This window comes from Perna viridis, chromosome 14, assembly GCF_037379345.1.
Source record: "Perna viridis isolate PV_CMFRI_1.1 ecotype Kerala chromosome 14, ASM3737934v1, whole genome shotgun sequence".
Lineage (NCBI taxonomy): Eukaryota > Metazoa > Mollusca > Bivalvia > Mytilida > Mytilidae > Perna > Perna viridis.
Window position 1 is genome coordinate 9728713 of NC_142458.1, and position 5443 is coordinate 9734155.

At 32.6% G+C, this 5443-nt stretch overlaps 1 long non-coding RNA gene across 2 annotated transcripts; it reads right to left on the reverse strand.

The window, feature by feature from the left end:
• Positions 1–2419: 2419 nt before the first annotated feature.
• LOC148598150 (uncharacterized) lies at positions 2420–4450 on the reverse strand. Of its 2 annotated transcripts, XR_015918723.1 has the most exons (3): positions 3823–3931; positions 2708–3012; positions 2420–2480 (listed from the first exon to the last, which is right to left on the reverse strand). It is a non-coding gene; the product is annotated as an uncharacterized LOC148598150 (long non-coding RNA). The 2 variants fall into 2 exon arrangements; XR_015918722.1 differs by having other exon boundaries at positions 2420–3012; positions 3823–4450.
• Between the last annotated feature and the right edge of the window lie 993 nt (positions 4451–5443).

Below are 5443 nucleotides of genomic sequence, written 5' to 3' on the forward strand. Positions count from 1 at the left end.
ATATTTTCATTTTTGTAATTAAGTTGTTTTATGGGTCTTTACGATTAAATGTGTAATTTTAATTCAAATCTGCCTGCTCTTAGGAGATAATCAACATTGAAAATCCAATCGATTATTTTGTAGTTCGGTATTATTTACAGAGTTATCTCCCTTAATTTTAAAATCTACACGCATTATATATAATTTTTATCTCCTACGAACACGGGTTATATAAAAAACTGAATGTTAATTTCTGTTTACTATGGAAATTTAAATAAAATATCAAAACTAAAAATATGTTGCCCCGTGCAGGACGGGTGTCAAAAGAACAGGTCCGCAGCAGCGCTAAAATCATAGTGAAAGGCGACTAAATAGTGCTCCGAACCCTAGTCCCCAGGCGGTGGAATGGGGTATCCCTGGCGTGTTTCATGCTGTGGCTGTCAAGCTATAATACAGAAAACCTGACCATAAACCATAGTGGTGCACCATGTTGGGAAAGATGCCACATTCCTCGCACGTTAAAGAACCCAGCTGTGGTATTTATTAGGAGTAGGATTCTTTGCGCTCCGCCAAAGGAGGCTAAATTTCCCGACCCTACTCATCCCTCCTTTTTTTCTAGTGGCCATAAAAATTTATCGACCCTGTTGTCCTTGTGTCCCATCCGTTTTTTTCATGTCACCATCATCATCATTTCATGTTCATTTTATCATCCATTTTATGTTCATCGCCTGAATATAGCTGAAATATTGATGTTCGGGCGTTAAACCCCAATAATAAATCAATCATTGAGTAGGAAATTGCCTGCCTATCCACCCAACCATCTTCAAAGGAGAATGAATGCTAATTTGCAGTCAAATGTTGAAACTCCAGATGTACATACAATAATTTCTATTTGACATTTAAGTATTAAACCTTACAATGTACAGATATGGCTTAGAACAGAGGAACAGAATTTACACCGACCATTTCAAGCCAAAATCGTATATCAAAATTTGTGTTAAGTCAGTAAACTATTTCAAAGATGTCAAACGAAATACACATATCAAGGCTGTTGTATTCTTCATTTGCCCGGATCGCCCTGTAACGTGCAGCCCAGCTGTTATCCAAGAAGTACGATTGTTTTATGTCATATACATGTACATAAAAAATGTTTTCATTGTAACTGAATAAATCCAAAATAAATCCATATATTTTCAATTACACAATTTACATCTGATTTTAAGATGAGTAAAGTGTAATATTCAAAAGTGGTTCGTTCCTGTTACTACACAGGTCAGATTCGTATCGGTTTTGTCAATATTGTAAAGCCTTTTATTATCTTTCCTTTCAATTGATTTTTCTTACATTGTTTTGTAGATTAGACCTATTTCTAAAATTACTGTTTGGCACAAATGGTTTACCAAAAACATACGCTAGTACTGTAACCATGATGTATGGTGCTGCAAACCTGGAGCCAAAAATATTCCTCCGGACAAGTCTTTGAAGAATGACTCCGAGCCATGTTTCAACTGCTGCCCGCAACCAGGGCGATTCCTAGTTGAATAAATATGTGATTTGGGTCTTCAGCCTGTTTCCACTTCGGCAATCAAGCGATTCCGTAAGTAGTAAATTTTATCCAGTCTCTGAGCAGGAAGTCAATCGCTTTCAAAACACGCTTTGCCAAGCATCCAACCAATATTATATTTACGGTCTTGGGACACATTCTACTAATAACATAATATCTACAACCTAGGGCCAAATCCTAGAAGGTACATGATATCTACAGCCCAGGGACAAGACTGAATTGCTACAAGGCACATTAAAGCTTTGGTCGCATGCAATCGAGAAAAGGGTCATTCAAATACGAGAATAAAATATCAATATTTTCAATTTAACAACTTATTCGTGTCGTCCAGATTGGACAACTTTCAATGTATGCAAATAAAGAATGAAATATTCAAATTGTCTCTAATTTTGACATTTTAGAATGAGAAGTAAGCGCGTTTGTCCTATGGATATCTATAGTACTTTAACGCCACATTATTTGCGTATGTACCAAGTCAGGAAATTCAGGCCTCTGGCCTCTGTAAATCTTGTTTCGTGTTAACCTTCTACGTTGAAATCTTTCGCTGTACCTGTGTATAATGATTTTTTTAAGGGATCAGCGTTAGCTTGCCCTGTGGTGTGAAGATTTTTTTGTCGTTCATTGAAGAATTATGGATGGCCTTGAGCTGAAAATTTTAATTCCGGTGGGGTTGTTTGACATATTCACCTAGATTCACAACCTCTTTTCATATATAAAGCATCTTTAATGTACATTATCATAGGATATATGTGTAATTGTTTGTATGAACGAGTCAGTTATACTTGGTTTCTGCATTGATAACTGATGTTTTCTAAAAGTTTTAACCATTATATCACATAAGTTTGTGAAAAAAATAAAATGCAAACAATGCCGGGATTGTCTTTATGTTTAATAGATCAGATTTCCGCATCATTCTGCCCTTCAAAACCTATTATATCTGGAAAAAAAAAATAGTTCAGCAAAATAAATTAACGGGAAATAGCAAACAAGTGTATATAACACCGAAAATAGAGATCGATGAAATAATTTGAAGGATAAAATTTTAATTCACAATTGCAAATTACTTGCTATATTTTATCAGTATTTTGAAAATCAAGTTCCAGTAAGGCAGTTAATTTCATGTTTGTTTATCTTGATACTGAGCACAACATTTTTTTCATTTACCATGGATCAAAAACACGTCAATTTATACTCTCCATCATCAATCGACTATTGTCATTGCCAACACCTCGGAGATCACGAATAATACGTCTTCCTAAACGAAAGAATCGACTTGTACCAGTTTCAGCATCTCGACGAATGCGTATTACTTCTGAGGTTAGCATCAATCGACTATTTCCATTGCCAATACCTCGACCATTTTCAATTATAACATTGCCATGTACAAGATTGGGCCCAAAACTGATCTTTTCGGGAAACAATCCCATTATGGCAACTAACATAATCGTGAAAAACTGGACAATCTGCATCTGTGAAATAATAGAACGAGACATTCATTTCATGAGAAATTATCATTTCTTTATTTTTTAAAATCAATATTTGCATCGGTTAATAAAAAATTGAAAGAGTAATCGAAGGAACTAAGTTAAAATATTTCATTATAAAAAATAATAAAATCTTTGAAAAATGGATAAGTCGATAAGTAGCTTATAACATAGCCTAGATCGGATAAAAAGCCTCCATTTTTGTCAATGCTTTGAATATTGCAATGTTTATACAAACGCAATTTACATCATACATCTATTTTAAATCGTTTTCTACTTTTTTATAATATACATATCAAGTTGTGTTACATACATGAACATTTAATTTACATTTCAAATAATTAATGTTCACATTATAGTTCTGAATTGTGCATACAGAATCCTAACATATGCTTTATATTATTTAATGATGACATATTTACTTCTTTTATATAAAAAAAACAAAACAAAACAAAAAACAAAAACAAACTAAAACAACAAAAAAAAACAACAAAAAACAAAAACCAAAAAAACCCCCCAAAAAAAACAAAACAAAACAAAAAAAAAAAAAAAAACAAATTAGATTCATCAATGTTTATAATTCATTATCATTTGTGTAATAACTCCAGAGAAATAAAATAACAATCAACACTACCCCTAAATGTGTAAAATAAAAAACAAATCCACGTAAATCGTACAATTACCCCATATATGACCATCAAACAATTTGTACATACAAGGGTGCTGCTTATCGTTTGAAATACAAATCAAAAGTATACGACTTCTCAGTTATTTAATATCAACTAAATTAGTTACCTCAACAGAACTGTGTTTCCTCCTAAATCATACAAAACGTTTGGCTCTCGGGTCTTGTCATTGATTATATGCGTATTTATGACGTTGACCATTTTTTCAAAATGTTATCTTTATCAAATGTTATTCTTTGTACAGTTGTATTTTTTCACCCAATGTAAAAGCACGCCCTAAAATCTGTTGTGCTTTTAACAATTTTATTGAGCATAAATATAAAGATGAAATTACAGTCGTCTTTTGTTCTTACTATCAGATAAAAGAGAGCGTTAAACGTCACGTAATTATTGAAAGTGGCATTTTCTTTCAACAAGAAATGAAAATATTACGTAATTCTCTTGATGATGGGTAAAATTTGTTCTGCTTACTTACGATAATCTTTTAGCAAAGAGAATCAAAGCTTACAGATAATTTAAGGGCGATTTTGGTTTCACCAGTGCACAAGAATGAAAAAATAAAGACAAATATTAAGGCGAAGTCCATAAAAGACATAAAAGTAGTACATACCATTCTCTGTCTCCAAAAAGTATTTCACGATGAAGTTCATTTGTTAGGGAAACCAAAGTATACCAATTTTCATACAAAAACAAGAAGAAAAAAAAAGAAAAAAAAACCTTGTTCTCTCAGATGTCACAATGAGTGTAACATTACATTGATTTATGTTTAATTAATAAAAACATACTTACATGTAATTTTATAGTACGTACATGTTGCAGGACTTGTTTCAATGTTTATTACGATCTTAGTGTAATTAAATTTATTCTGTGTCACTCGTATTTTAAGACCTGTCTTCTTTCTTTATGGACAGTCTTTTAAATTTGTATTTTTAAGAAAATTGTTCTTTAGGTGCTTATTTTCATTGTTCGATACTAAATTAAAAGCGTATGTTAAATATAAAATTGTTATGCAAAGTGATGCAAGAAAGTTCTTAAAATATGAGTTACACAGAATAAATTTCATTACACCAAATTCAATTTTATAACTTGTTCAGAAACAGTTACTGATCGCATAACCAGTCTTAGATTATCATTAAATTGTTGAGCTTCTGAGATAAAAAAATATACATAGATTGTGCATGAAACTGGCACTTTGCAAGAGTTATTGTTCTTGATTTGGTTTCATTTGGTTGATTTCAGTGGGAGATGAATGTATAATTGCTGACCTATTCCTTCACTTTTATGGGGCTGACTTTATAGCTGTACCGAAAGAAATGACATCGTTTAGCTAAATTCTTCAATCTCAGTTTGCGCTATATAGGTGACGTATTATCATTAAACAATCCTAATTTGGGGGATTTTATACATCGCATCTACCTCAAAGAATACTAGATATTCGAAGTCTGCCTCATATCTTGACCTGCATTTAGACATCGATGGTAAATGAAAACTATTGACCCAACTTTTTGACAAACATGATGACTTTTCATTCAGATTGTCAACTTTCTTTTCATTTGTGGCAACATCCCTTCAGCACCTGCATATGTAGTTTTCATATCACTCATACGTTAAGCCAGAGCTTGCCGTAACTACGCAAATATTGTGTATCGCGCTAGACTTCTTAGGGTCTGGAACAGGGTTATGTTGTTACAAGATTGAAGTCATGACTCAGAGTTTTTTATGGTTAGCAT